Here is a 22,987-nt window from a genome sequence, read left to right as displayed (position 1 = left end):
TTTGCTGAAGGGAAAATAAACTTCATTATGTTCAGAATTTATGTGAGATTTCACAGGATACTAGACTGGCTTTCTCATTTCTAGAGGCAAAGAGATGCCTTTATGAAAGATATTCTTTAGTGTTTTGAAAGAGAATAACAATCTGTTTTGCTTTGTGGTTATTGGTGTTGTTTTTGAGGGGGGTTATGTTTTTGTTTCTTTGTTTTGGTGTATAACATAGCCCAGGCATGAGACTCAAGATGGTTCTTAGGATATATTATTATTTTGTGCTGTGCTGAGTCACTCAATTGTGTCCAACTCTTTGCAACCCCATGGTCTGTACCCCACCAGCCTCCTACGTCCGTGGTGGTACTCCGGGCAAGAATACTGGAGTGGGTTGCCATGCCCTCCTCCAGGGATCGTCCCAATCCAAGGATCGAACCTAGGTCTCCTTCATTGCAGGAGGATTATTTATTGTCTGGGCCACCAGCAAATAGTATTATTTTAATGGGTGACAATTTAAAATACATAATAGTTTTTAAGAATTAAATTAAATTGAATTATTGTCTCATCTAAAAATTGACATACATTTTTGTATTTCCTGTGTGATAGTTTAGCATAGTGAAGAAAGCCCTAGGGAAGCCTTTGCAAGGTTCCCTGTCTCTCACTTGCTGTAGGACCTCCTCTGGATATTTGTAAAATTGAGTTTATAGCACTTACACAATAATGTGTCATGCTTTAGTTGTTTAAAGACGATTTTTATTTTCTTTCATCTAACACTCCTCTTAATGAATATACTATCATTTGTAAAATATCTACTTTGCCCAAGTGGCCTACTGGAGCTCTTGAACCCATCTTAGTGTCAGAAGTATCCATAGCCAAGTAGACCATTATCTTTTCATTTGTATATGTCAGAGCATAAATGTCTTGATTTCCTACTACTATCTACCACCTTTTACCCTCTTTATATAGTTTTAATTATTCTTCCAATAGTTTCGCTAAAATCAGGGATTGAAGTGGGAAAATGTAATACTACAATTTGCAGATGTTATGGGTCACTCAAAGAGTATTTAAAAAGAGAGAGATGAAAGGAAGGGTAATCAGGATTTATGCATGCAGAGTCAGCAGGATTTGGAAGGGAAAGGCATTCTAGATGCAGGAAATGGCATGAAAGTGTGGAGTCAGTAAATACTGAAGTGTTCAGAGAGTGCCCAGAACACCTTGACTGAAGATAGAGGGTTTCTGCTGAGGAATATATCAGTTTGGACTGTTTTGGCTGTAAGTAACAATAACCCTGCCAGGCCAACGCAGTCAAAGGGGAAAGGGGGAAATGTATGGCTGCATGAGTAGGCTGTCCTGCAGAATTAAAGAGGAGGTATGCAGTAGCATTTCAGTGGCACATGAAAGCAGAGACTAAAGTGTAACAGGAAGCCCAGACCAAGCTCTTATTCTCCAGCTCTCTTTTTTTTTTCTTCACTTCTACTTTCTAATTCTCTTTTGCTGTAAAGCAGCTTTTTCAGCTTTCTAGTTCACATGGAAGAAGATGGCCACAGTCAGCATCTGAGAGAGAGACTGCTCTCTGGCTGTTGGGTCTACCTCTGGATTCCAAGGAAGGAGTGGCAGGGACTAGATTGTCCTGCATCTGTCTGTGTCCTGTTGGGAGTGAAGCAGTCCTAAAGATAAATGGGGGATAAGTTGGGCCTCAAAAACCAGATTAATAGGTGTCTAATACAAGGAGGAGTCGAAGATGAGGCCCCCCCAGAGGAGGTCTGATTAACTTCTTTGCTCTCTCCCTCAACCCTTAGTAAGCCAGCCAGGCATACTGATTCATCATTTGCTATGTCTCTTGTGGGGCTTCCCAGGTGGCTTAGTGGGTAAAGAATCTGCCTGCAGTGCAAGAGACACAGGAGCTGAGGGTTCAATCCCTGGAGTCAGTAAGATTCCCTGGAGAAGGGCATGGCAACCCACTTCAGTATCCTTGCCTGGAGAGTCCCATGGACAGAGGAGCCTGGCAGGCTGCAGTCCTTGGGGTCGCAAAGAGCTGAACATGACTGAAGTGGCTGAGCACGCATGCCTCTAGCAACCTTATCTTTTCTTCTCATTCCTCTGCCACCATTCCAGTCCTGACGCTCCTCTGTACTATTGTAATGTAAACCAATCTCCAGTTGAACCTTCTGCCTCCAGATGTCCCTTTGGCCCATATGCCCTATACAACTCACCCTCCTAAGCTTCCAGTCTGAAACATCATGCTGTATATGTCACTTTTCAACCAAAAATATTGTCAGTGACTCCTATTGTCAAAGAATGAAGTCCAGACTCCAGGAGCTCTCTGTTAGTGCCCTATGTGGTCTGACCTTATCTGTGTATTCTCTCACATCTTCTATGATCTGGCTCTGCCCCAGCCCTGAGGACTGTTACTTGACCCCAGCAGCTTTATTCCAGGATGCCTGTGATCCTCTGTTTCTTTCCCAGATCACGTCTCTCTGTCCTGTTCTGCTTGTTTTGACTTGACCATTGAATACCATTCCAATGCCCCCTCACTAAAGCCGTGGGATGACTTCCTCCTTGCAACTCCTGAAGCACATTTTACCCAACCTGCAAATCAGCATTACACCTTTTCCTGCTCCATAGAGCATAAGCCATTGCTTGTAACTATCTATCCCTGGAGCCTTTCTAGCACAGAGCCTTACATGTGCAGCAAAAGACTCAGAGTAATAACTGCTTGATGAGGATAAAGTAGTGGCATTTTGGCACCGAGTTTCATGCAAACTTGGTCCCCCTCTGGGAGCATCATGTTGAAGTTCAAGGAACTACTACATGTGGTGAGAGAGTGGATTTAAGGAATCAGAGCCTCAGAAGGCATGTATATTCAAGCTTTTAAAAATATCTAACACAAACGTCCTAACAAGTCCATAACCAACTAAGCTCTGATCAAATCCACTTCATATCCACATATTTCTAACAAAAGAGAAATAGAAAAGTAGAGAAACTGGTGGAAATGAAGAAGTAGTTTTACTAAAAGGTTTTGCCTCATTAGAATTGTTTAAGTGATTTAAAAGTAATCGATTCTAGGCTTTTTTAATGGTAGGAAAATTCAACTTATATGATTGAAAGATATTTTAATGCTTGGTTAAAAAAAAACCATTAGAATCTTATAGTATGGCTATAAAGATTTTATATTAACAGGACTAGTAGGCCCATTCTGAATATTTTCAGAGAAAGTACAATTATTTATTTTTATGACTTTTAAATAGAATTTTTCTACATTTTTGTGAATACTATTTGTTGTATCACATTTTTCTGAGTTTTGGTAAATTCACTAGAACTAAGACATAAACAGATGCCAATAAACTATAATATGACTCATATGAATCACACATTACTGTAGAACACAAGAAGAAAATTGTAAAGAACCCTCCCTCTGAGGAAATCTTGTCTCAAATTTGTTTATGTCATTTAACTTTTATATACTCCTTGAATTCCTTCATTAAGTATTTAATCTGCAGTTATATTCCACCTGGGATTCCCTGACAGCTCAGGTGGTAAAAAAATCCACCTGCAGTGCAGGAGACCTGGGTTCAATCCCTGGGTTGGGAAGATCCCTTGGAGGAGGGCATGGCAACCCACTCCAGTCTTCTTGCCTGGAAAATCCCCATGGACAGAGGAGCCTGACAGGCTACAGTCCATGGGGTCACAAGGAATCGGACAGAACTGAGTGACTAAGCACATATATCCCAGCTACTCATCTTTTCTGCTATATTGAAGAAAAGATATACCTAAGACATATAAGAATTAAAAATATATGTTGTCTGGTAAGCAAGGGCTTCCCAGGTGGTACTAGTGGTAACGAACCCATTTGCCAATGCAAGAAGCATAAGAGATGTTGGTTTGATCCCTGTGTGGAGAAGATCCCCTGGAGGACGACATGGCAACCCACTCCAGTGTTCTTGCCTGGAGATCCCATGGACAGAGGAGCATGCTGGGCTATGGTCCATAGAGTTTCAAAGAGTCAGACACAACTGAAATAACTTAGCACACACACACAGTAAGCAAAGAACAAAATGTGTCTTAGGGGTTCACCAAAAAAGAAAAATAAGCAAAAGAGAGAGAGCAGAGTAGACAGAACAGTACAGAGGACCTTCAGAGAAGAGATTAAATTAAAACAGGCATCTTGAATTTTAGAAGGCAGAACAGGAAACAAGAAAAATTTTCCAACTAGGAGTAGTATCATAGTCATCAATGTGAGAACTCAGTTTTGTTCCATTAAGATAAGAAAACATTCAAAAACTCATTTCTAGTGTTCATCTTACCAGGTGCTGGAGACAGAGGATAGGGGAAAGGAGATCAAAGATCAGTAACACAGTGCACAGGAGTCTGTAGCTGCAGAGAGGAATTCACAATTTAATGGAATAGATATGAGTAGAAAAATAGAGATATTTGAAAAAGACTGTATTTAGATGAATTATTCAGATTGAAAGTAAAAATTCCTGCCTTGACACTTTTAAATTCAACTAACCTACCCTCCCAAGATCTAGTTGCTGATATGAAGGCTTTAGGAGAAGGAAATTCCTCTTGATAAGCTAGAGAACATTCTGGCATTCTTGTCTGTTTTTACTAGACAAGAAGAGAGACAGAGTGAAAGAAGGAAGACAAGGCAGAGGAGAGGTGAAAGGCTAGAAAGATAGATATAGGCAGGAGTGAGTGGAGGAGCCAATAAAAATTTCCAGTGTGTTTGAGTGGGTGGAGGTGGGCAGGATTAGGCAGTGGTGATGACCACAGAGGCCAATGATGCTGTCAGTTCAGTTCAGTTGCTCAGTTCTGTCCAACTCTTGGCAACCCTATGGACTGCAGCACGCCAGGCTTCCCTGTCCATCACCAACTCCCAGAGCTTGCTCAAACTCATGTGCATCAAGTCAGTGATGCCATCCAACCATTTCATCCTCTGTTGACCCCTTCTCATCCTGCCTTCAATCTTTCCCAGCATCAGGGTCTTTTGAAATGAATCAGTTATTTGCATCAGGTGGCCAAAGTATTGGAGTTTCAGCTGCAGCATCAGTCCTTCCAATGAATATTCAGGACTGATTTCCTTTAGGATTGACTGAGTGGATCTCCTTGCAGTCCAAAGGCCTCTCAAGAGTCTTCTCCAACACCACAGTTCAAAAGTGTCAATTCTTCAGCATTCAGCCTATTTTATAGTCCACCTCTCACATCCATACATGACTACTGGAATAAACCATAGCTTTGACTAGATGGACCTTTGATGGCAGAGTAATGTCTCTGCTTTTTAATATGCTGTCCTGGTGGGTCATAGCTTTTCTTCCAAAGAGCAAGTGTCTTTTAATTTCATGGCTAAAATCACCATCTACGGTGATTTTGGAGCCCCAAAATATAAAGTTTGCCACTGTTTCCACTGTTTCCCCATCTATTTCCCATGAAGTAATGGGACTGGATGTCATGATCTTCGTTTTCTGAATGTTGAGCTTTAAGCCAACTTTTTCACTCTCCTCTTTTACTTTCATCAAGAGGCTCTTTAGTTCTTCTTCACTTCCTGCCATAAGTGTGGTGTCATCTGCATATCTGAGGTTATTGATATTTCTCCCAGCAATCTTGATTCCAGCTTGTGTTTCTTCCAGTCCAGCGTTTCTCATGATGTACTCTGCATAGAAGTTAAATAAACAGGGTGACAATATACAGCCTTGATGTACTCCTTTTCCTATTTGGAACCAGTCTGTTGTTCCATGTCCAGTTCTAACTGTTGCTTCCTGACCTGCATATAGGTTTCTCAAGAGGCAGATCAGGTGGTCTGGTATTCCCATCTCTTTCAGAATTTTCCACAGTTTGTGGTGATCTACACAGTCAAAATCTTAGGCATAGTCAATAAAGCAGAAATAGATGTTTTTCTGGAACTCTCTTGCTTTTTCGATGATCCAACAGATGTTGGCAATTCGATCTCTGGTTCCTCTGCCTTTTCTAAAACCAGCTTGAACATCTGGAAATTCACAGTTCATGAATTGTTGAAGCCTGACTTGGAGAATTTTGAGTCATTACTTTGCTAGTGTGTGAGGTGATATATCTATTGTTAAATTTTCATTTATTCTTCATTTATCATAAATGCTTCGCATAACTGAACTCGGATGGATTGGTGTGGGAAGATTAAAAAACTGTTGAGCTTCACACCTGGATTGGTATAGCCTAGCATCAAGATAACATCTGTTGAACAAAGTGCCCAAGAGGTGGATAAAGTCATGAGTTAAATTGCTAGAATTTACAGGTAAATACAGGGAGGTTTTGAACACATATTTGTTTCCTTGAACTTTTCTTCTCTTTAACAGCTTGTCCTCTAGAAATCTTCTTTCAATACCTTGTGTGATTCTTAGATTTATATGTATATTATATATAATATACATATAGATAGATAATATGGATGAAATATTCATTGTATATGTAGTAGCTTTATGTATTTCAGGGTGATAAGAGAAATCTTTTAAAAGAGAGACTTTTAAAGGGAAAAAAAGAGATTTAAGGATTATATTTTGGTGAATATGTGTGAAAACACTGTTGATGCATCTCATCAGTGCTTCTTTTTTTTGTAATTTATCTATGCACCTGCCTATTACTTTCATACCTACATACCTACTTTCCTCCTGTAACATGTGGAGCTCAAGGAGAGGAAATGTATTTTTTCATTTTCACAGCTAATTTATGTTCAGTATGTTGCAGCTTTACCATAAATATTTTGCTGAATGAAAGAATAAATAAAGGGATAAGCATAATCCCTTTATTATGTTTAATAAAACATAACATTATTTCAGGAAAGCCAAAGAATATGAGATTTTTCAAGAAGTAAAATGTTTATGAACAGCAGAATGAACCATCAATACTATCAGATTAGGTCGTTTCCACTGAAGTATGATCCTACAGTAATTAAATACCCAAATAAAAATCTGAATAAAATGCTCAGTTAAATATTAAAAAGGACTCTTTGGTCTAGTTGGAAAGCACTTAGAGAGAAGTAATATGTCCTGAAAAGTAATTATTAATGCACTGAAAAAGTAATTATGAAGATTACATTCAACAATCATTTCACTGAATTACATTTACAAATCTAAATTGTATTTTTTTTCTGTTCCATGCATCATTGACTATTAAAAAAAAATAGACATTGTATCTCTTGATAGACTTTATTTAAAAACTCCATTCACCTGACTTTAGTAGGGCACTTGTTTTGAGAGTGGAATCAGTTCCTTTAGAACATGGGGCAGAACAACAAGCATTAAGCTATTTTAATTAAATAGCCATAGTGTTTTGATAAGTTGGCATATATTTTTAGGATGAGTTATTTCAACTGTTTTGTTTACAGCTTACTTAGAAAGGGTTGTTTAAATGTCTGTCCTCCAGTTTTAGCATCTTCTTCAGCTTTGGAAATACTTTATATAACTTTCTTCAAAGTATTTAAAACTCCTCTTCGCATTCGTTTTATATCTTTTTATTTACCTTATGCAATTTCTACACTCCTGTTTGAAAACACAGTAAAGGTAATTTGTGTCATAGGTCGACATGATGATATGAAATAAGGATTTATCCTTTAAATAATACCTAGATTAGCCATAAATGCTGGTTCTCTTCATGATATGTATCTAGGAGATCGAATCGCAGCTTTATTGTCACCATTTTGTGCTTCTGACATCATTGGTGGTCCAAGTGGATAATAGAGACATTCAAGTTGTAGCCCCATTTAAATGCTTCAGACCCCGAGGTATTTTGTTTAAAAAGAAAAGTTAGAGGATAATCACAGAGGGGAACCTCAATATATTAATTAGTAGTCCCAGAAACTGGTCTCCAAATAGCAGACAGACTTACCATAAGTCATGTCCATGCAGCATGACGGAGGCCAACCAAGCAGGCAGGAGGTGCCAGAGAACAGATTTTGGCAGAAGGTGATAGGTAAACTGGAAGCATTGGGGTTATCAGGCAAAATAAAATTTAGAATTCAATTGCAAGTGTATGACAAACACACTCACTTGAAAATAAAACTAACACTCTGGCTAGCGTATGAAATAGATCACAGTTTTAAAACAAGTGGGAAGGTCTATGAGGGGTTACTGTGAGCAGGAAAGATCACGCAAGTCTTTATGGATTATGTGGGGGAGAAGGTAGCTTGAAGGAATTATAAGATTTCCAAGTGGTAGCCCCCTTTAAATGCTTCAGACCCCGAGGTATTTTGTTTTTTTAAAAAAGAGCCAGAATATGATTTTTAAAAACTAGGAAGATATAACTTCTACACTATTGCACATTAGAAGTAATTTTTTCAAAGCCACACTGAGGCAGCAAAACAGAACTCCCTTAAATTAGTATTTTTCCAACGGATTCATTGTTTCCAGGTGCTGTGGAATGATCAGTGCTTGATCATCGCCCCTAAAGAGTGTTCAAGCCCTGGCCCCTACCCTGTCTTTGTGCGTATGTGTCATGGTTCTCCCTGGGCCTCAAGTATTGTGTTGCCATTTGTCATTGCATCAATTATACATGATAAAACAAAGTATAATGTTGAAAACTAACACAGTCAGTCATTTCATCAGGCCCTCAGCTTCACGGGGGCAAGTTTCAAACTGGAAGTATTATACTACAGGTCAGAGTTTTATAGGTTTGTTGTAGAACAACAAACTGGTAAGACGTCCTCATGAAGAGCACTTGACCCACCAGTTGACCCACAAGTGGGATCTAGCAATTGAAAGGCTCCTCTCTGCTCCTCTGTGTTTGTATATCTCCATTCCCATAGTGCAAGCCATTTTCAAAGGAGCAGTCTTGAGAGAGCAAAGTGTAGTTGAGACCATGTGATAGGTAGTTTCTGAGTCAAAGGTCCATTAACTCTGGAGTTGGACATGCAAGATGAGCCTTGAGAAATACTGGGTAGAAACTAATGTAAAAGGCTAGCATTCACTGAGCACTTACTATATTCTGGGCAAAGACCTGGATGCTTAGGCACACAATATCTTATTTAATCTTCTCAACCCCTCCTACAGGATTGATAGTGTTATTGTCTATAATTTAACAAATGAGCAAAGTGGGAACTGCCCAAGGTACACAGAGTCTGACTTCAGCAGAATTGGGATTAAAAAAAACACACAGCTGTTACAATTCCAAAGCCCATAGTTTTTTCAGATCTTGTAGTATTGTGCCTATCAAATGAATTAATATACACAAATATACTCCAGTAATGTCCAAAGCAAAGCACCTGACATAGAGCAGAAAGCTTCATGAATGAAGGGAACACTCCTACAACAGACTAGAGGCAGGACTCTAAAGTGTGATCTTGGTTAAGTCACTTCATTTTTTCTCATCTACAGTGTGACAATGTTTTCCTGACCCATGTTATTTTTATGATAGTCTTAAAAAGGCACTTGAAATGTGATATTTTTACATATTGAAATTATATAATCTGGTTAGAAGAAAATAATTTGGTTAAGAAGTATTTCAGACTTATGCTGTGAATTACAATTAGTCATTTAGGCTTCTTTTGATCTTAGCTACTTGGCTCAAGTGAAAGAATGTGCCTGCAATGCAGGAGAGTCAGGAGACGTAGGTTTAGTCTCTGGGTCGGGAAGATCCCCTGGACGAGGAAATGACAACCCACACTAGTATTCTTTAAAAAAAAAAATTATTTGTTGATTGATTGATTTTTTAATTGCTTTACACATTGTGTTGGTTTCTGCCAAATAGTAACATGAATCGGCCATAAGTATACATATGTTCTCTCCCTCTTGAACCTCCCTCCCGTCTCGCTCCTTATTCCACCCCTCTCAGTTGTTAGCAAATTCCCATTGGTTATCTATTTTACTCTTAGCATGAGGTGGCCAAAGTACTGGAGTTACAGCTTTAGCATCATTCCTTCCAAAGAAATCCCAGGGCTGATCTCCTTCAAAATGGACTGGTTGGATCTCCTTGCAGTCCAAGGGACTCTCAAGAGTCTTCTCCAACACCACAGTTCAAAAGCATCAATTCTTTGGGGCTCAGCCTTCTTCACAGTCCAACTCTCACATCCATACATGACCACGGGAAAAACCATAGCCTTGACTAGACGAACCTTTGTTGGCAAAGTAATGTCTCTGCTTTTGAATATGCTATCTAGGTTGGTCATAACTTTCCTTTCAAGGAGTAAGCGTCTTTTAATTTCATGGCTGCAGTCACCATCTGTAGTGATTTTGGAGCCCAAAAAAAGAAAGTCTGACACTGTTTCCACTGTTTCCCCATCTATTTCCCATGAAGTGATGGGACTGGATGCCATGATCTTCATTTTCTGAATGTTGAGCTTTAAGCCAACTTTTTCACTCTCCACTTTACTTTCATCAAGAGGCTTTTTAGTTCCTTTTCACTTTCTGCCATAAGGGTGGTGTCATCTGCATATCTGAGGTTATTGATATTTCTCCCGGCAATCTTGATTCCAGCTTGTGTTTCTTCCAGTCCAGGGTTTCTCATGATGTACTCTGCATAGAAGTTAAATAAGCAGGATGACAATACACAGCCTTGATGTACTCCTTTTCCTATTTGGAACCAGTCTGTTGTTCCATGTCCAGTTCTAACTGTTGCTTCCTGACCTGCATACAAATTTCTCAAGAGGCAGATCAGGTGGTCTGGTATTCCCATCTCTTTCAGAATTTTCCACAGTTTATTGTGATCCACACAGTCAAAGGCTTTGGCATAGTCAGTAAAGCAGAAATAGATGTTTTTCTGGAACTCTCTTGCTTTTTCCATGATCCAGCAGATGTTGGTAATTTGATCTCTGGTACCTCTGCCTTTTCTAAAACCAGCTTGAACATCTGGAAGTTCATGGTTGACATATTGCTGAAGCCTGGCTTGGAGAATTTTGAGCATTACTTTACTAGCGTGTGAGATGAGTGCAATTGTGTGGTAGTTTGAGCATTCTTTGGCATTGGCTTTCTTTGGGATTGGAATGAAAACTGACCTTTTCCAGTCCTGTGGCCACTGCTGAGTTTTCCAAATTTGTTGGCATACTGAGTGCAGCACTTTCACAGCATCATCTTTCAGGATTTGAAATAGCTCCACTGGAATTCCATCACCTCCACTAGCTTTGTTCGTAGTGATGCTTTCTAAGGCCCACTTGACTTCACATTCCAGGATGTCTGGCTCTAGGTCAGTGATCACACCATCATGATTATCTGGGTCGTGAGGATCTTTTCTGTACAGTTCTTTGTGTATTCTTGCCATCTCTTCTTAATATTTTCTGCTTCTGTTAGGTCCATACCATTTCTGTCCTTTATTGACTCTTTGGAAAAGACTCTAATGCTGGGAGGGATTGGGAGCAGGAGGAGAAGGGGACGACAGAGGATGAGATGGCTGGATGGCATCACTGACTCGATGGATGTGAGTCTGGGTGAACTCCAGGAGTTGATGATGAACAGAGAGGCCTGGCGTGCTGCGATTCATGGGGTTGCAAAGAGTCGGACATGACTGAGCAACTGAAGTGAACATATGTTTCCATGTTACTCTCTACATATATCCCACCCACTCCTTCCTCCCCCTGCAGCTGTAGTTTCTAAGTCAAATGTCCATTCACTTTGGAGTTTAACATGCAAGATGAGCCTTAAGGAATATTGAATAGATAGTGGCTCAAAGTCCAATCTAGTCTAGTGATCCTAGAGATTGGGTCCATTACCATAGTAAGAACCTTTCTTAGTGGAAATGACAAACAAGCTATGAAGAAGGGTAGAATTTGCAAGGTAAACAAAACTGGGCTAAAAATAAAACAAGGAGGAAGAGAGAAGAGGAAGCAGGGAAGCAGAAAGTGTTAATAAATCTGTTCTCTATGTCTGTGTCTCCATTCAGTTCAGTTCAGTTCATTCGCTCAGTCATGTCCAATTCTTTGCGACCCCATGAACCACAGCATGCCAGGCCCCCCTGTCCATCACCAACTCTCGGAGTCCACCCAAACCCATGTTCATCGAGTCAGTGATGCCACCCAACCATCTCATCCTCTGTCGTCCCCTTATCCTCCTGCCCTCAATCTTTCCCAGCATCAGGATCTTTTCAAATGAGTCAGCTCTTCGCATCAGGTGGCCAAAGTATTGGAGTTTCAGCTTCAAAATAAGTCCTACCAATGAACACCCAGGACTGATCTTCTTTAGGATGGACTGGTTGAATCTCCTTGCAGTCCAAGGGACTCTCAAGAGTCTTCTCCGACACCACAGTTCAAAAGCATCAATTCTTTGGCACTCAGCCTTCTTTATAGTCCAACTCTCACATTCATACATGACCACTGGAAAAACCGTAGCCTTGACTAGACGGATCTTTGTTGATAAAGTAATGTCTCTGGTTTTTAATACGCTGTCTGGGTTGGTCATAAATTACCTTCCGAGGAGTAAGTGTTGTTAATTTCATAGCTGCAGTCACCATCTGCAGTGATTTTGGAATCTAAGAAAATAAAGTCCGTCGCTGTTTCTGTTGTTTCCCCTTCTCTTTGCCATGAAGTGATGGGACCAGAGGCCATGATCTTAGCTTTCCAAATGTTGAGCTTTAAACAAACTTTTTCATTCTCCCCTTTCACTTTCATCAAGAACTTCTTTAGTTCCTCTTCACTTTCTGCCATAAGGGTGGTGTCATCTGCATATCTGAGGTTATTGATATTTCTCCTGGCAATCTTGATTCCAACTTGTGCTTCATCCAGCCCAGTGTTTCTCATGATGTACTCTGCATGTAAGTTAAATAAGCAGGGTGACAATATACAGCCTTGACATACTCTTTTTCCTATTTGGAACCAGTCTGTTGTTCCATGTCCAGTTCTAACTGTTGCTTCCTGACCTGCATATAGGTTTCTCAAGAGGCAGGTCAGGTGGTCTGGTATTCCCATCTCTTTCAGAATTTTCCACAGTTTGTTTTGATCCACACACTCAAAGGCTTTGGCATAGTCAATAAAGCAGAAACAGATGTTTTCTGGGATCCAACAGATTTTGGCAATTTGATCTCTGGTTCCTCTGCCTTTTCTAAAACCAGCTTGAACATCTGGAAGTTCACGGTTCATGTATTGCTGAAGCCTGGCTTGGAGAATTTTGAGCATTACTTTACTAGCGTGTGAGATGAGTGCAATTGTGTGGTAGTTTGAGCATTCTTTGGCATTGGCTTTCTTTGGGATTGGAATGAAAACTGACCTTTTCCAGTCCTGTGGCCACTGCTGAGTTTTCCAAATTTGTTGGCATACTGAGTGCAGCACTTTCACAGCATCATCTTTCAGGATTTGAAATAGCTCAACTGGAATTCCATTACCTCCACTAGCTTTGTTCATAGTGATGCTTCCTAAGGCCCACTTGACTTCACATTCCAGGATGTCTGGCTCTAGATGAGTGATCACACCATCGTGATTATCTGGGTCATGAAGTTCTTTTTTGTACAGTTCTTCTGTGTATTCTTTTTTTTTTTTTTTAAACTTTACAATATTGTATTGGTTTTGCCATATATCAAAATGAATCCGCCACAGGTATACATGTGTTCCCCATCCTGAACCCTCCTCCCACCTCCCTCCTGATACCATCCCTCTGGGTCGTCCCAGTGCACTAGCCCCAAGCATCCAGTATCATGCATCGAACCTGGACTGGCGACTCGTTTCATATATGATATTTTACATGTTTCAATGCCATTCTCCCAAATCATCCCACCCTCTCCCTCTCCCACAGAGTCCAAAAGACTGTTCTATTCATCAGTGTCTCTTTTGCTGTCTTGTATACAGGGTTATTGTTACCATCTTTCTAAATTCCATATATATGCATTAGTATACTGTATTGGTGTTTTTCTTTCTGGCTTACTTCACTCTGTATAGGCTCCAGTTTCATCCACCTCATTAGAAGTGACTCAAATGCATTCTTTTTAATGGCTGAATAATACTCCATTGTGTATATGTACCACAGCTTCTTATCCATTCATGTGATGATGGACATCTAGGTTGCTTCCATGTCCTGGCTATTATAAACAGTGCTGCGATGAACATTGGGGTACATGTGTCTCTTTCCCTTCTGGTTTCCTCAGTGTGTATGCCCAGCAGTGGGATTGCTGGATCATAAGGCAGTTCTATTTCCAGTTTTTTAAGGAATCTCCACACTGTTCTCCATAGTGGCTGTACTAGTTTGCATTCCCACCAACAGTGTAAGAGGGTTCCCTTTTCTCCACACCCTCTCCAGCATTTATTGCTTGTAGACTTTTGGATCGCAGCCATTCTGACTGGTGTGAAATGGTACCTCATAGTGGTTTTGATTTGCATGTGTATTCTTGCCACCTCTTCTTAATATCTTCTCCTCCTGTTAGGTCCATACCATTTCTGTCCTTTATTGAGCCCGTGTTTGCATGAAATGTTCCCTTGGTATTTCTAATTATCTTGAAGAGATCTCTAGTCTTTCCCATTCTATTGTTTTCCTCTATTTCTTTGCATTGATCGCTGAGAAAGACTTTCTTATCTCTCCTGGCTGTTCTTTGGAACTCTGCATTCAAATGGGTATATCTTTCCTTTTCTCCTTTGCTTTTCGCTTCTTTTCTTTTCATAGCTGTTTGTAAGGCCTCCTCAGACAGCCATTTTGCTTTTTTGCATTTCTTTTTCTTGGGGGCGGTCTTGATTCCTATCTCCTGTACAATGTCATTAACCTCCATGCATAGTTCATCAGGCACTCTGTCTTTCAGATCTAGTCCCTTAAAGTCTTCAGCTATGCTTTGTTGGAGCAGCCATGCAGAGATACCCCACATCCAAGGTAAGAGAAACCAAGTAAGATGGTAGGCACTGAGAGAGGACTCAGAGGGCAGACAGATGGAAACCCCAATCACAGACAATTAGCCAATCTGATCACATGGACCACAGCCTTGTCTAACTCATTGAAACTAAGTCATGCCATGTGGGGCCACCCAAGACGGACGGGTCATGGTGGAGAGGTCTGACAGAATGTGGTCCACTGGAGAAGGGAATGGCAAACCACTTCAGTATTCTTGCCTTGAGAACCCCATGAACAGCATGAAAAGGCAAAGATAGGACACTGAAAGATGAACTGCCCAAGTCAGTAGTCGCCCAATATGCTCCTGATGTCTCCATTTCTGCCCTGCAAATAATTTCTTCAGTCCCATCTAGATTCCAAATATATGTGTTAGTATACAATATTTTTCTTTTTATGACTTATTCCACTCTGTATGATGGGCTCTAGGTTTATCCACAGCATTAGAACTGACTCAAATATGTTCCTTTTTATACTGAGTAATATTTCATCATATATATGATGAAAGCTTTTTTAAGATTCATCTGTAAACGGACATCTAGGTTGTTTCCATGTTCCAGCTATTGTAAATATTACTGTAATGAACTAGAATGTGTCTTTTTCAATTTTGGTTTCCTCAGGGTATATGCCTAATAGTAGGTTTGCAGGGTCATATGTTGGTTTTATTTCTAGTTTTTTAAGGAATCCCCATACTGTCTTCCATAATGGCTGTATCAATTTACATTCCCACCAACAGTGCAAGAGCATTCCCTTTTCTCCACACTCTCTCCAGCATTTATTGTTTGTGGACTTTTTGATGAGGGCCATTCTGACCCATGTCAGGTGATATTTCAATGTAGTTTTGATTTGCATTTCTCTAATAATCAGCAATGTTGAGAATCTTTTCATGTGTTTGTTAGTCATCTGTATGTCTTCTTTGGAGAAATGTCTCTTTAGGTCTTTTTCCCACATTTTGATTGGGTTGTTTGTTTTTCTGGTATTGACTTGTATGAGCTGCTTATATGTTTTGGAAATTAATCCTTTGTCGGTTGTTTCATTTGCTGTTATTTTCTCCCATTTTGAGGGTTGTCTTTTCACCTCATTTATAATTTCCTTTGCAGTGCAAAAGCTTTTAAGTTTAATTAGGTCCCACTTGCTTATTTTTGTTTTTATTTCCATTAATCTAGGAGGTGGATCATAGAGGATCTTGCTGGGATTTATATCATAAAAATATTCTGCCTGTGTTCTCCTCTTAAAAGTTTTATAGTTTCTAGTCTTACATTTAGGTCTTTAATACATTTTGAATTTATCTTTGCCATGCTAGTATTCTTCCCAGGAAAATGCCATGGACAGAAGAGCCTGACAAGCTATAGTCCATAGGGTTGCAACGAGTTGGACACGACTGAACTATTGAGTACACATACACAGAAAACTATAGTAATGTGATGATACATAAAGAGGCTAAAGTCTCAGTGCATTGCATCCATAATCTGCTCATAGAGATGTACACTAAGGGGATGACTTAAACCCTTACCTGTTTGGAAGAATCACCAAAACTTACAAAAGTGTGAATTCTCTGACTATAGGGAGATTGCCAGAAGTTTCTCATTTAGAAATATACAATGGAACCAAGGGATTACTAGGCATTACAGATGATTCTTGTGACTCCAGTCACCTGGGAGCCACTTAAAAATGCAGATTTTCTGGTTTTCTTATAGCTAGAGGATTTGGCCTATGAATATGAGTTTTTATTTGCTCAAATGGATTTCTCTGAAACTGATTGCTCTAAGGTAATGTCCTAGTTATAAGTGAATGTCTGTAGTTACTACAATTCAGATGGCTATACATAAAATTACATAAAAGAACCCTAAGAAAATTCACATTGCCAGATGGTACTCAGAATTTATCACATTTGATGAAGTTTGGGGAATTATTCTGAATTTTGCATTTCCCCTATGAAAATACATCATTCTTGTGGTGTATATTGTGAAAAGTTGAACAGTTAACATCAAATATGTATGAATTGCATTTTTATCTAATTTTTGATGAAAATATATTTTTTAAATATCCCTTTGCTGAAAAATGTATTTCTGAGATGCTTAGCATTTATTTGTTTAATATTTGTTTGATAGCTGAGTACATTTAATTTGCAAGTTGAGAAGAATAGAATAGCATGAAACCAAAGAAGTATAAATTTCTCAATTTTATAACAAATTTCTACACAAAAGTATGCCTGGGGAAAGTAATGAAAATTGGTTGTTCATAATTATTTTCATTCCTTCTAAAGTGACTAGATGCCAAGATATCTTTTGTTTTAATGAATAGGATGATAGTATGGATGCAAAATTAGGAAACTCGGGGACATAGAGGAACTTCCTGCATGTGCAGTAGGATGGTAGGAGCCAGAGGGTTAGAAGGAGTTGTTGTGGGAAAAGAAAGAGAGAAGACGTAGACATGGCAGCTGCTACAGCTAACAGAACTTAGGAGAGAGAGAGGATTTTCTGGAAAGTTTGGTTCTGTCATATTCAGTGTTATATCCAGCTTCTCAATGAAATTTCAAAATATATATAATATTCTCTAATCATTTTGGCACTGTTTTCCCCCAGTCCCATCCTCCTATTTTCAGTTCAAGATGGGCTTCTGCACAAGATTCAGGGGAAAGACAAGGTCATGGAGGCCAAGGTATATTCTGATTATACGTATATGAAAATTAGTGGGTCCTTACATGTAATGAGTAAGTGCAGAAATAAGATCTGATGGGGACATTCACTTTATCTTATGACTGCCTCTTAATTATTGAATGTTGAAATTCTTTCCTGTTTGATTTCCATGGGACTACCTATTAGCGCACAGACAAATTATATGTTTGTTTCCTTTCATGGCCTTGATATATCAGTATACCCTGAGGTTCTTCCCTAGCCTCTTTATCTTTTTTTCCCAGCTATTTTTCCAAGACAGTTTCCTCCCCATCATGGCATCAAGTCCTCCATTTAAGCTGGTCTTTCTCTAATCTTTCTCAAATCCAGATGCCTCTGCTGAATGTCAGACTTGGATATCTAACTGCCCACTACCTATATACTCCTACATGTTCCAAGAACTTCTCTGGGTTATCATATTTAAAACAAACCAATCATGAATCCCTCAGACTACTATCAACTTAGTCATTCAAGTGAAAAAAAAAACAAAACAAAACTGGGAAATATAAAAGATGTTTCTCTCTCACCTACCTTCCTTATTCATTTGTGTGTATATAACTATCTCATTATTTCAAAAGTTGTGAGAATTACATGACATAGTTAAGTCAAATATAGAGAATATTCAAGAGGTGTTGGTTAAACTCAGACCAGCACCTAAATCAGTACCTGACAAGTCACTGGGACTCATTAATCATGTTTTAAATGAAAAGTTTTACAATATTTACAAATGGAAGTGATTTTATTATCTTTTTAGGCTTTGGGGCCAGTGTACTTTTATGAGCTGAAGGCAATGGCCACCCACCCCAGTACTCTTGCCTGGAAAATCCCATGGACGGAGGAGCCTGGTGGGCTGCAGTCTGTGGGGTTGCTGAGTCAGATACAACTGAGCGACTTCACTTTCACTTTTCACTTTCATGCATTGGAGAAGGAAATGGCAACCCACTCCAGTGTTCTTGCCTGGAGAATCCCAGGGATGGGGGAGCCTGGTGGGCTGCTGTCTATGGGGTTGTGCAGAGTTGGACATGACTGAAGCAACTTAGCAACTTAGCATAAGTTTTATACATGAGAATTGTATTTCTATTGATCAAAAAGCAAATGTTTGTTTTTACAGGGTTTCTTTAAGGTCCTGTTGACATTAGACAACTTATACATTAAATGTGGTGTGGGTTCTATTTTGCAGGGCACAATCCAAATCCAGAGCAGAGTCTTTGTTCTAATTTTACTGTGTTTTTCCCTGAGCCCATTTTTTGCATGGGTAAACTCTTCTAGCTGAAACTGGTGTCCTCCACGACCACCATTAATATACCACTTATAGACAGCTGGAAAAGAGGCTGAAAGAGTGAAAAAATGTGGTGCTATGATTGTTCCTCCCTGTATTATGAAATAGGTTAGAAAAATTCTGATTTAAAAGTCATCAGAGAGAGATTCTGAGCATGACGAACCTTTTTTATTTTTTATAATTCCTGGAAGAAGGAAAAGAGGTAAGAATATTATGACTGAGCCTTGACTTAGCAGAGGGGCTTCCTTGAGAATGGAGTGATAGATAAACAACAACTTGCTTTCACATTAGGTAAAAATGTCTGTTATTGAGGGTGAGAAGACTATACAAAATGAATTAATACTTAAAATTTTAAAAGCTCGTAATCCTAAATATAGTCATAGAGAATCCATGATAATTTATTAATTTATAAAACTAACAATAATCTATTTTCAACTCCTTACTACATAATGTTAATAATGACATAAGTCTGCTTGGTATTTAATATAGAATCACACAAAGGTTCAAACTTAGTAACAAACATACCTTTAAATATATGTTTACTATATTTTATAATAAAATTATGCTATAGTTATTTATAATAAAATTATAATTGAAAAGTTATGGTTTATTTTAATGAAGAGAGGGAAAAATTTGTAGATTTTAACAATGTAAAGTGGGAGAACTTGAAAAAGGAATTCTAATAAAATGAGATGTTCTAACTGGAAATATATACAGCTGTGTGAGATAGAGTATAATGAAATATAAAAATATAATAATTTCACTAGAATAAAATTACTTGAAGTTTATGAGACAAGCCTTGTCATGGAGAAGACATTAAACTTATCATCTTCAGCATGGTCCAGGTGTTAATTCTGTCTGCATTTGTATGATTAGCAGCTCAGAAACATTTTCTGTTTGACTGCTAGAGTTCTCTTGTAATACAATGTGTATTTTCTGAGATGGTCCCCCAAAAGATAAATACCTAAATGTATAATGAAACTTCTCTAAAATTATTGACTCCCAGAGATCTAGAGTGTTGAACACTCTCACCTTTTCTGTTCAAATTCATTCGGACACTTTATCTCAACACTAAAATGGCTTTCTGATGCCCTCATCCCTCAGTAAGAATAAGTCTGATATGTTTTTGAATGTTTTAGAAAATTATTCCCTTATCTGAATGATTGTAACTTGTTTTTGAGTCAGAAAGAGTAGATCATCAGCCCCTGAACTAGGTGGAGGAGGGCCAGTGTAAATATGTTCAACAGTTCTTTTGAGATCTGTTTTAAAGCTGTGCTTTAAAGGGAACTTGCAAATCTAATTAATATACAACTATAGTTCCATGATGCACAGTAACCTACAGGGACATTTTAAAGTCAATCTGCCAGAAAGATTATAATCATTTATACACCCCCAACAGTGACTCCATGAAATTAAAAGACGCTTACTCCTTCGAAGGAAAGTTATGACCAACCTAGATAGCATATTGAAAAGCAGAGACAGGATGCTTGGGGCTAGTGCACTGGGACGACCCAGAGGGATGGTATGGGGAGGGAGGAGGGAGGAGGGTTCAGGATGGGGAACACATGTATACCTGTGGTGGATTCATTTTGATATTTGTCAAAACTAATACAATTATGTAAAGTTTAAAAATAAAATAAAATTAAAAAAAAAAAAGCAGAGACATTACTTTGTCAACAAAGGTTCGTCTAGTCAAGGCTATGGTTTTTCCTGTGGTCATGTATGGATGTGAGAGTTGGACTGTGAAGAAGCTGAATGCCAAAGAATTGATGGTTTTGAACTGTGGTGTTGGAGAAGACTCTTGAGAGTCCCCTGGACTGCAAGGAGATCCAACCAGTCCATTCTGAAGGAGATCAGGCCTGGGATTTCTTTGGAAGGAATGATGCTAAAGCTGAAACTCCAGTACTTTGGCCACCTCATGTAAAGAGTTGACTCATTGGAAAAGACTCTGATGCTGGGAGGGATTGGGGGCAGGAGGAAAAGGGAACGACAGAGGATGAGATGGCTGGATGGCATCACTGACTGGATGGACGTGAGTCTGAGTGAACTCCGGGAGTTGGTGATGGATAGGGAGGCCTGGCATGCTGCGATTCATGGGGTCGCAAAGAGTCGGACACGACTGAGTGACTGAACTGAACTGAACTGAAGAGTGACTGAAGATACCCTGTGTGGTAGGCAGAATAATGCACCCCAGCACGCACGCACACGCGCACACACACACACACACACACACACACACACACACACATACACAAAGATATCCACATCTTAATCCCTGGAACCTCCAAATATGTTAAGGTATACAGCAAAGAGAAATTAAGTTGCACTAGAATTAAGGTTTCTAATCAGCTGACCTTAAAATAGGGAGATTTTCCTAGAACACCCAGGAGGGCCCAATGTCATTACAAAGATCTGTAAAAGAGGAAGAGGGAGGCAGAACCAGAAGGATAGCAGCTTGAAAAAGAGTTGGCCCAGTGTTGCTGACTTTGCACGTAAAGGAAGGGAGCCAATAAGCCAAGGAATGCAGGCAGATTCTAGGATCAGAAAAGAAGGAAGTGGATTTTTCCTAGAGCTTCCAGAACAAAGACAGGCCTGCCAACATCTTCATTTTAGCTCCATGGGAACCATTTTGAACTTTTGACTTCCAGAACTATAAGATAGTAAATTTGTATTGTTTTAAGGCATGAGTTTGTAGTAGTTTTTTAATAAGTAGTGATAGAAAACTAACATCTTTTTCCAATCTTTGCTAATATGGGATATTATTGCTCTTTTAAATCTTTTTGCTAGTCCATAGGTCAAAAATACCTTATTGTGTTTCAGTTTTTTAAATTGTTAGTTAGATTGAGTTTATTTCCTTCTGCTAGATATTTGATCGATACTAAAATTGTTTTATGAACATCAAGCACATGAGCTGATACTAGTCATTACTGAGGTTCTAGTTGTTTTTTTTTTTTTCTTACAGATTTGTTTGATCATTGTTTCATTTTTGCTGTTGGTGTCTAACACATTAAGAAAAGCATTTGCTAAGTTTTTAATCAGGAATTTGTGTGTGTGTGTGCTAAATTGCTTCAGTCATGTCTGACTCTTTGCGACCCTATGGATTGTCACCTGCCAGAATCCTCTGTCCATGGGATTCTCCAGGCAAGAATGCTAGAGTGGGTTCCCATGCTCTCCTCTAGGGGATCTTCCCAACCCAGGGATCGAACCCAAGCCTCTTCTGTCTCCTGCATTGGTAGGCAGGTTCTTTACCACTGTGCCACCTGGGAAGCCTAGGAATTTATGGTGAATGTTTTATAAAATAAAGCAACTTTTCAATGTCATAGAGGTGCTGTTTCTTAGTATGTTTTTTAGTTTGCACTCTTAATGTAGTAAACCATGAGAATATTTCTTACTTTGACCCATCCTTACACCACTAGAGTTACTGCTCTTTGTGATAGTGCATTATTTATAGTATACTGCTGCAGTCAATTTTGCAAGTATATTTGTAAGTGAGATGTGTGTATCCTTTCCTTCCTGCTAATTTTTATCTTGGTTATGTTAGCCCTATAAATAAATTAAAAGTCTCTGACTTTTGTTGTGCTCTGGAATCATAAAGGAGCTATTTGTATTACTCTCTATTGTTCCATGCCTTGTTACTCCTGTTTCTGTACACAATTTTTGCATACGGTCAATAATCTCTGTGTTTAGAGAGTAAAAGAAAATGCTCATATTATCAAACTACTATTTTGAGGTAGAACCTCTCTACCCCCATCTTTTAAAATTAGAGGGTGTTGTTTTTGTTTTTGTTTTCCCACATCTTTAAGCCATTCCTGTCATTATGGGAGGAAGAGGAGGTGAGACATGAGAAGCACTTCTCCCTGGAGAAGTGTTGTTGGCAGCATAGCTTCTGGTTGCCTGTAATTTCATTAGCTTTATTTTCCTATAATGTTTTATCGTTATTACTATGACTATCATTATCATGTGTGCATAGTTGCTCAGTCTTGTCCACTCTTTGCAACCCTATGGACCGTAGCTTGCCAGGCTCCTCGGTTCATGGGGATTCTCCAGGCAAGAATACTGGAATGGGTTGCCATGCCCTCCTCTAGAGGATTTTCCCAACCCAGGGATCGAACCCATGTCTTCTGCATTGCAAATGGATTCTTTACTGTCTGAACCACCAAGGAAGCCCAAGAATAGTAGAGTGGGTAGCTGAGCTACCAGAGAAGCCCATCATTATCATAATTATGCTTTATATGAAAGCCTGTGTGTAGTATACCAAATTATAAATATATTGTTAATTCATCTGTTATTATGTT

The 22,987-nt window shown here is 39.1% G+C and overlaps 1 protein-coding gene across 5 annotated transcripts in view; it reads left to right on the top strand.

Annotated features, from left to right (window-relative positions):
- TMEM117 (transmembrane protein 117) overlaps positions 1 to 22,987 on the top strand; it is a 610,272-nt gene that overhangs the window by 495,199 nt on the left and 92,086 nt on the right.

The sequence above is a fragment of the Bos taurus genome, chromosome 5, assembly GCF_002263795.3.
Source record: "Bos taurus isolate L1 Dominette 01449 registration number 42190680 breed Hereford chromosome 5, ARS-UCD2.0, whole genome shotgun sequence".
NCBI classification, from domain to species: Eukaryota; Metazoa; Chordata; class Mammalia; order Artiodactyla; family Bovidae; genus Bos; species Bos taurus.
This window is presented reverse-complemented; position numbering and strand designations above follow the sequence as displayed.